Here is a 10,134-nt window from a genome sequence, read left to right on the forward strand (position 1 = left end):
TTCCTTTCCCTTCCTTTTTCCTCCTTCAGATTTACTGGCCTGGACTCTTCAAGCTTATTCACCAGGCTGCTGTCTTTATCTTTAGGATACTTTAAAGATACTGACGGGTGATTTATAAGTTAAAATTTAGGCCTGTCTTGAAGAAAACTTTTGAACTGGTCATTATACACTGTGGGACCACCTTAAGAGACACTTTTTATTGCCACGATGATAAATAAGCCTGTTTTTGTCTTTGTACAGTGGGACTGGAGGCAGTAGAAATAATGATCAGTTGTTACTGGTAAAAACAATGGAAAATCTGAGCCACTTCACTGGTGGACCAGGATTTACTAAGTTAAACGTTCTCTGGAACTATTGAGAAGGCTGTATGCTGCAATATTGGTCTTGGGAATGTAAGTCCTTATGTTAGTATCTGCCTCAAAGTATCATGAAATAATACAGGAAAATAGAGAGAGGGAAAAATAAATTGAATTAGCAGAGATTACATTATGATGATCCATGGAAGCAATTACATAGTGTATAAAAATAAATTTTTTTAGCCTTGTGGTAATTTTTTTTGTCTATGTCACTTCTCAATTTTAGGAACAAAATAGTATTTTCCAAAAACTGTTCACATTACATCTTTGAACAAAAGATGCAGAATAGCTGACATCAGTTATGAGCTATTTAGAGACAAGGACACAGTGGTGCATCTTAGATGGCACAGAAAAATAGCAACATTCATGGCAATTTTGGCTTTCTAATGACTCAGAGAATCTAAGCTGTGCTGGGCCTAAATAAAAAGCTGCAAACAGGAATATAATCGCATACCAAAGAATCAAAAAGTGAGGCATCCTACAGCTCTGGTGGAGGGGCCCCAAGTTGAAGGACGTTTCTTCCGATTCTTTTCCCCAGCTGCTATCCCATTTCCTATCAGTTCTGCATCAGAGAATCTGCATTTAACTGATCTCAGTGAGATGGTTGAGATTCAGGTTTCCATTTTTCAAGTGCAGCCTCCTTTGCAAGAAAACCTGGACATTATATATCATTAGTCCACAGAGTCAGTTTTCCCTAATTGCGCCGTACATATGCACTCTGGGAGAGGGGAATGTTACTTTCTGGCTCCGAGGGAGCCTCCTGAGTCCATCCTTCAAATATTTCTTTTTAGGTATTTATTTCAATTTACAGCAAGGCGTAAAACAGGTCGACATGCTGCTGCCGTCACTGCCTGCACTGGTTGTGATTCACTAGCTCAGCCTCACAGCAGTATTTCAGCATTCAATTGGCTGGGCAGGATTTGAGTTTTTTTTTTTGTTTGTTTGTTTGTTTGTTTGTTTGTTAAAAAAAAAAAAAGAAAAGCATAGGGAAGAGGGGATAGAGGGGCCCCTTGGCCTCCAGCCTAGCTTTTCTCATGTGTCTCAAGACAGCTACTTTTCCATGGTGCCTTTTCATGGAGTTGGTGACCAGCAGCATTTGGGATGTATGGTGGAGTATTCCACTATAAAGCTGTCTTTGGAGCCTGCAATTTCCTTACTGCTTCTGGAGGCTGCAGCCCCCAGGCCATTCCCTTGGCACTTGTGTGCCAGGGCTTAACGTCCTTCCCTCTTACCCAGCGCGTGGGTGAGCCACCAAACAGGTCCCACGGGAGTTGACCAGCGCTGCTCACGCTTCGTGGGGAAGGAGCCATTCACTTCGCAGCTTTGCATGAGAAGGATCCTAGGATGCTTTGGACTCCATCACACCGTTAGTACTGTTCTTTGGGACTTTGCATGTTGCATTGGCATCAGTTAAAAAGCTGTTGTCCTTCATTTGTCTTTAGAAACGTATGCCTTTCCTCCACTACAGAGCTACAGAATTATTTTTATGGATAATAATTTTTGTTGTACATTAGAATAATATACTTGCTTTTGTTTCAGTGCAAACCCATTTTGTTTACCTCAGAGTTTGTCTAAATAATTTTTAAAATATTTTAAATGTTGGACATTATGTTAAAAAATATGTATTTTTTGATAACTAACCAGCCCTGCCTGGGGCTGAGGTGCCTGGGGGCACTCAGCAGACTGCAGTCAGTGTTGCTCTGCCACTGAGGCCCTCACACAGATGCCGTTTGGAGAAGATGAAGTAATGATACGCTCTTGAAAAGCAGCTTTGGAGTCCCCTGGAGCAATAGGTTTCCTGTCAGCTGAAATGGGTCTACCTGGAGCAGATCCTGTTCATAGGCATCAGTATGGCCGAGGCTGGTGCGCTAGGGAGGAGCGCGGAGAGGTGCCCGCTGCTCACGTCGGCCGCTGCCGCCCGCACGGAGGGGCCGGTGTCGGCACCAAGAGGCCAAGCGCGCAGGGCAAGCTGTTCGTCAGCCCAGTAAAGTGCTTCTGAATAGCAGATTTTGCAGAAGCCATAGACCGTTTCATTTCTCGTGCTCGAAAAGCTATTCAAATGATTGTTTTTCCCTAGCTACCCCATTCAGTTTATTATCATTTTCATTATTAAACATTTATATAAGCACGGTAACATTTTATAGCATTTGACAGAGATTTCCAAGCCAGCCTAATTAGCATGATCCCTGCCACATAGTATATACTCTTATTATTACCCATTCGTGGCCTTGCTATTCAGAAGCGGCTCTCTTGTGAATGGAAATGTGCATTACTGCACTTCAGGCTAATAAGTGTGACATAAAATACGACACACAAAATTAACTGCTACACTACGGGATGCGGTGATTGGGGGCGATGTGCATATGGTCGTACTGAGGCTCTGTTGGTCTGCATCATTGCTTTTCCCTCTTAATGCCTTACTAAAAGTCTGAAAGGGGAAAATATTGAGAGAAGAGGGAGGGGAAGAAAAAAGTGAAAAAATCTGTCTTGGCATAAATAGGTTTGGCTCCACAATAGAACAGTTGTCAGCAGCCTTTTCTGCGAGCCTGTTGCCTCAATGAGGAGAACACAAAACACGCGATTGAGAAGTCAATTCATGTCCTTACAGAATTCTTGGAAAGGATCTAAAGAGAAAAAAAGAAAAAGAAGACGACGAAGAAGTTATGTTTGTAAAATGAAGTGTGCTTTATGCTCCTGTGCCTAGTGCCAAAGCAGAGCTTGCCAAGTGGAGATGGTGTCCTGCATTCGCCCCGAATGTCTGATCCAAGGATTGGACCAAAAAAAAAAGTGGCCTCTTTTTGTCTTCCCCCTCCCTCTTCCCCCTTCTGCTCTGATTTGTTTTTGTGAAATCATATCTAACGCAAAACTAATAGGAACATTGGCAACTGTTGGAGCTCTCAAGCAATAAATTATGAATGAGGACCATAAAACAAGTCACTACTTGTCTATTAAATATGTATGCATGAATCTCTCCAGCTATCTGCACTGTCCGTGTATCTATGCTGGCTGATACACAGTCTGTAGCGTCGGGAGCTGCTGCACGCGCTATCCTGGCGAGATCAAAAGGAGCCTCCGGGAAGGATGTTGGCCCTCTGGATGCCTACGGCTCCGTGGACACGCAGGACCGCCCGGCTTTGGGGTCATCCCCAGACATTTCTGCACCTTTGCACCTCGGTCTGGAGGAGAGGAGGGCAGCGTAATGCCTTGGCCCGAACAGCACGAGTGGCTGGTCTGAGCTGGAAAATACTGAGCTGCCAAATCCCGGGACGTGAGCAAGCCAGAGCGGGGATAAGGGGGGATTAGAGGACGGATTGCAGAGACCGAGCAAAGAAGCCGAGCCAGTTGGTGGCTGGTTTTCTACGCAGCCCAAAGGCCTGTGCAGCATCACTTGTCCACACTCAACATTGCAATACTGCAAGTAAAAAGGAAAGAGACTGGAATATTCTGAATTTCCTTTCTTTACCTCCACTGCAGTTCTTATGCTGAGTCCTGACCAGAAAGCCAAAGTCTTGCCCTTATCCAAATTATTTTTTTCTCCCAGCACAAATTTTGGAGGTATTTGTCAATTCAATAAGAAAGAGCCCCACAACTCAAAATCCAAATGTAGACGCTTAAACGACCAGACTTTTAAAGTAGTGTTGAACAGCTGTTGTTCTCCCTGGTGTCAGGGGAACTTCTGGAAAACCAACATCTTGAATAATTAGGAGACTAACCATAGGCTTTTGGTGCTTAGCTAGTTCCTTTTGACTGCTTTCCCTGATGCCTTGTAGCTGAGGGCAGAGGAAAAATTGCTGCATCCTTGGACTCCCTTCAGCAGGAGGCTGAAGGATGCTGACCCCAGAGAGGCTTGTCCAAATTGTCTCTACTTTGGTGCTACCAGAGTTGAGGTGACTTTGTGTTTGGTAGGTGTGAGTCGACATCTTCAACTGACATAACTCATCCCCAAAATTTTATCCTTAAAAACTCATTTGTGGCTTTGAAAAAGAAGAGAAAAGGAAGAACATCTCATGCTTCAGTGCATTTATTGATCCACATTGATGTCAAGAAGTGATTCCATTACCCCCTGTTCCAGGAGCTGCCCACAAGGGCTGGTTCATCATGAAGCATCTTATTCCCCCCGATTCCTGTGACAGTAAAACTAAGTGGTCCTCCCTCAGGCCAAGCAACAGGCTTCACCTGATTCTGAGTATTGCAAATCCTGAACTCCAGTGCTTGCCAAAATTGCAGCACCTGGGATGGTTGCTGCAGGCCTTGACAATAATTTGCAATGACGCTAAGCATTTGCTCTGGAAACATCTGGCCAGTAGTGCTCTGTTGAGGGGAAGAAACACTATGCATGCCTTCACACATGGAAGATATTATCTGTAGCGTTACATCTTCTGTAGCACAAAAAAAAAAAAAAAAAAAAAAAAAGAGGGTTTAAAGGAAACTTCCCTCTTTAAAACAACCCAAAATGTTTGAGGAGGGACTATAGGGTAAGTTCTCAGGGTGCATAGGACATGCTGAGTCTCCACAGTAGGAGACTAACAGAACACAGCAGAGTCAGCAGAAAACAACTCGAAAATGAAGCCGGATGGCCACTGTTGGATTCAGATGTCATCATTTATAGTAGTCTCCATTTTTTTATAGAAGCTGATGGGCTGCTGTGAAGATACACGATTTTTTGCACCGAGTTAATTTAGTCCATGTACACGCATATATTAAGCACAGTGTGGCTGCGGTGTCTGGATGTATAGATGGCAGAATGCATATGCATAAATTTAGATGATTTATGGATCCCAATTGTTTCTCTGCGAGCCCAAACGGCACAAAATGTCCCCTGGCAAGGAAATAACCTTGCTAATTCAACTGCATCAGCTAAGGTCGGGATCAGCCGTTCCCTCGCGGGGCAGCGGCTTTGTGTGGTTAGCAAACACGCATTCCTCAGCAGTCACTGAGACACCGCTCTTTTCTCGTTCACATCTTCCACATGTTCTTGAAGGGTATTTAATCACATGTGAGTGCCTCTGTTATTGCTTAAAATGAACTACAATTATTGCCGTTTGCAGAGTTCATGTGCAAGGCGGCAGCTGAGGGGCAGAGCTAGAGTGGGTGATAATAGAAAGGGCTGTTTTGGTATGCTGGATTAAAAGATAAAAAATAAAAAATGTGGTCACCTGGTTGCCAAACTAACTTCCTTAACCTGCCCCAGTGCATGGATTTCTGCAGGAGAAGCATCCTCCACCACTCTGCTGTGCTGGGCATACGTCCAGTCTGACTGCGGGATGGACTGGAGACGTCGTAGGTGTGGGAAACACGTTTGAGATTTGCCTCATTTGAACTCTTGCATCAGGGCTGGGCTGTTCAACCGCCCAGCACTTTAGGCAGATTTGATTCACAAGGCATTGGCCTTCGCCCAAACCATCTGAGGATCTTCGATGTCTCTTTTATTCCAGAGGGACCTCTGAAATCCCAGCCTGAAGGGTGAGACTTTTATTCTGAGAGCACTTTCTTGGTAGCTGGTCTCTCTAACTGGTCATGTAGCTCAGAAGATGCTGGCACTGCAGTCTCACTAGCTTCAGATAGAAGTTCAGGCCACCTCTGAGAGCCATCTTGCTCCTCTGACTAGAGATACAGGCTGTGTTCACAGGCAGCAACTACAATTTACTTTCAGAAATTGTAAACAGACATATTTATACAAACAATTCAGGCTATTGCAGAAATTTCTTGGAGCAATTCCAGCCATTTCAATGAATAAAAGGTTTGAGTTTGCTTTCAGTGTTGCCTTCTTTGCTGACATCCATGATGACCTCTCGGAGCATTTGAGTTATATCGCAAATGCTCACCTGGGTATGCTCAAAATGATTTATGTTGTGATGATCCTAGAGAAAGAAAGGGAGATCCTAGTGGATGAGAAGAAAAGGTTAAATAGAATGGCTGCAATCCCATGCAGGGAGTTGTCTAGCTGGCCAAGCTCATCTTTTGTCTCTGTTTCTGTATGCCTTGCAAGCTGTCCCAGGAGAAGAGAACTAGAAAAAAATCCTAAGCTTCTTGACAAATTCTGCAGGTGAAATTCATTCCTAAATTTAAGAAAGGATTTAAATGCATGCCCACTACATGCTTAGAGGGCAGGAGAGGAAGAAAGTTTGTATGAAGAAGGGTGTGTGTGTGTGTATATGTATATCCATATCTGTATATAACGTGTATATGTCCTTGGCTGTGGGAAATGCTTAAGAGCCTTTGATGCTTCTTGTTGTGTGACTGGTGATTTAATAGTGTGCTATTTACTTGGTGTTTATTCTAAATCAGCATCCAATGAATGTGGGTGTGTTTGTGCATTTGGATATGCAGTTCAAAACTGGCAGAAAGGCTTCATTAGAAGTCCTCATTTTATAAAGGAGGAAAGGACTGCTCCATCCACCTAGATGCAGTGTCCTGTAGCTCTTTGGGGTCTGTCTCTCACAGCCATCTGAGTTGCCACCAGCCTGCCCCAGGCCCTAAAAACATTGCGAGTATTTAAATACTTGCACTGGTGGACTCCAGTGCTCTTCTGAAAGCAACCAGCCAATTTGCAGCCCACACATAATCTTGTGAAAAACAGCCTGGAGTGCCAGGCAGCCTGCTGGCAAGAGGCTCCCCCAAAGGCTAGTTAAGGTTGAAAATCCAAATTATGGCTGCTTGACAGAGGAACACCCGGTTTTGAACCCCAGCTCGATGCAAAGCTGGAGGACAGCAATTCATAGAAAGCCATCACGTGCCACAGTTTGGCTGTCCTTACCCCCTGGCCACCATCCCCAGACAGCAGACAGCGGGGTTGCTGCTCTGGACCTTCAAGTGACAACTTGGAGTGTGGTGGGCAATCAGGGCTTCGGCTTCTTTGGAGTCCTGCAGCTGCTCTTTATAATATTACTGCCTCGTAATCTGTGCTGTTGGGCTCCCAAATGCATGAGGGTCGCTTGTGCTCTCAAATGTATGATTTGAGGAAATAAAAGTACATGGAAGTCTATGGGAAAGGAGTGGGAAACTGGGAAATGGCATACATTAGATGCCATTTACCAGCATGTCATTTTGAGACTGCATCATGCACAGGACATTAGGCAGAAAAACATCTTTGCTGTGCTTATTGTCCATAGGGAAAGGACAAGGAAGCAAGGATGCCCTAAATGAAATGCAGGAAATGAGAGAACAAAATCTATTTTTCTCTCCTTGAAAGTATTCCAGTACATCTATTTGTTTTCACACTAGTCAGGTATTGCTGGTAAATTAATCTGTCCCCTCCACAGTAAATCTGTGGTACAGAAAATCCAGATCTACATAGTAGTAATATCAGTCTTAGTATTGTGGCTTAAAATAAGCCGAGTGAGTTTTATCTGGCAAAATTTTAAAATCTTTTATGGAAAAGTTTGGGTTGTTTTCAGCTTGGATGGATACTTTCTGAGCACATCTTCTGATTACTGGGAAATAAAATCTAAATTAAGAGACATGGAAAAATACCCCTATCATTTGGAAAAAGGAAGGAGATATGTTGGAGCACACAGCACCTTGCACATCATAAGCATGTTTTTATGTTGTGCAGATGGAGTGATATAAAACATCTGCATATAATAAGGAGCTGGATCTGTCTTATATTTTTGGCGATTATAATTTGGGCATAGCCCCCAGGTATTCCCACTCCTTTCCCAATAATATCTCCTTGAGGTAGGTTTCCTAGGGCAAGAATTTTATTTTATTATCTATTACGAAGGTGGAGGCCTAGCTCTCTGAGAGCATTTCAATATAAAACCCTAACATGGAAGGTCACAGCCAGCAGCGGCTTTACAAAGATGCTGTTAGACGGCCATTTTTAACTTGCTCCTTTTTCATGTGTTCTCCGTCAGCAGAGAAGAACATTTCATGCTCATTCACAAGGAACCTTTATGGAAGGATTTCTTAGCTTGATTGAATTTGTCTCAGTTCGTTCTCACTGTGGTCCAAGACAAGTACCTGTGGCCGCTTGCTGAAGCAGTCTCCAACTGCATCCCACCTACCTTCTCTCAGACACGCAGCCTCAAAAACAACCTGTGCAAACTTGCTGCTGGCCTGCTTTTACCTCAGACGTGTTTGGGTGGACCTGGTGCCCCAGTAACAGCAGGAATATATGCTCTCACCATATAAAAACAAAGCTCTATCTTTAGGAGAAGAGACTAAAGTGGCTATTACTGCAATGGAGATGACGAACAGTGAACACCTGGCTATTTTGGAGAGGAGAGTAAAGCCAATTGAGATTTGCATAGGGTCTTCCTCCATTAAAAGAAAAAAGGGTCCAGGAGCAGAACATTGCTATCTACTGCTGCCTTGGAAGTTTTTGCGATGGGGCTGTGGATCACCCAAAAAAAGGTCAGAATCAGTGCAGGAGCTGAAAGACAAGATCATATTATTGGTCATATACACAAAAACTGTCTAAGTGGTTTTGAAGTTATCAAAAGTGGCAGTGGGTTTGCATCAAAGACGTATCAAAGATCAGTTGAATTGACATGATTACTGTGGGCCAAGTGAAAAAAATTGGGGATGTAATAGCAGCTGGTTTGGGCAGGGCATCGTGGTTCAGATGATTGAGAACAGATTTCTACCAGATCCTTTTCCAGAAATGGGAGCTGAAATCAAAGCTGTTTCTTGGGGGCTGGTAATTGTGTGTGTGTGCCTGTGCATTTTGCATTTGTTAGCAGAGTAGGCAATACATACATTACTATGTTCTGTGGGTAGCTGGCATTCTTCTTTGCATTGCAGATTAAATTATTGTCAGAACACATGTGCCCAGCTAGAGGTAGGCGACTTTTGGTTAGATGTGTGAGAAGTGTTTTTTTCAGGGTTCTTTTGTGCAATTAATTGAAATTATTAAATATGAGCAGTACCAGTAAAACTCTTTTCCATGGTTTTGGGGGTTTTGCATCGCTTTGCTTATCTGGAGTGCTTGCAAAGGTTGGAGATGCTGAGCTATTGCAGGAAGGCCTCTTTGGAAGTGGCTGCACAGATTTTTAAGGCCAGCACAAGAGTGTGTTTGAATTATGGCTCTGAGTCCTGTAACTTACCTTGATCTGCTGTGACTCTAGACTGAATTTTAATCTCTCCTCCTTCCTCATGACAGGCCCCAAGTGCTAAGCCCCTTTTTCAGAAGGGCAAGCTTTTATTGCGGCAGCTGGCCCAGGATTATGCAGGTTTGTCCCAGACCTGGAACCTCTGGCTCCTAGATCATAACCATAACCCTTGGAAAATCCGTTTAGCTTTAAAAGCAATAATTATGATGTTACATGGAATTACAGATACTGTGAAGCAAATGGTAAGCTGAAGGCAGAAGGCTTGGGTTCTTGATTCTGGCGCTGCAGTGCAGAGGAATTAGACAAATAGGTAACAGAACAGTATCCACGGAGGCTGCTCCACTGTTTGTGCCTGGTGCAATTGCCAAGGAAGAGGTTTTGGAGTGCCCAGGGTAGTTGGTGACAGCCCTGTGGGTCACTCAGTGCTCCCCAGAGGGAGTCCTTAGTTTGCCTGTACAGGTCTTATATGTGTGACGGGTGCATTGGTACATATAGAAAGCTAAAAAATAATGTTTATGTTTTATCAGGACTGAATCGGAAATGTAACTCATCACTTAGAAATAGGCACTATGTGCTGTTTGAGCAAGAGACGGCCTCTGGAAAGTATTCAGAGTCCTTTTACAACATCCTCAGAAATGAAATGAAGTATGAAAAAAAATAAAAGGGACACCAAGAACTGCGGGAACCAACAAAACCCTCTTTTACTGTTTTGCTTTGAGACATAC

Source organism: Tinamus guttatus, unplaced genomic scaffold (genome assembly GCF_059628265.1).
Source record: "Tinamus guttatus ecotype Peru unplaced genomic scaffold, ASM5962826v1 Tinamus_guttatus_pri_ptg000308l, whole genome shotgun sequence".
Classification (NCBI taxonomy): domain Eukaryota; kingdom Metazoa; phylum Chordata; class Aves; order Tinamiformes; family Tinamidae; genus Tinamus; species Tinamus guttatus.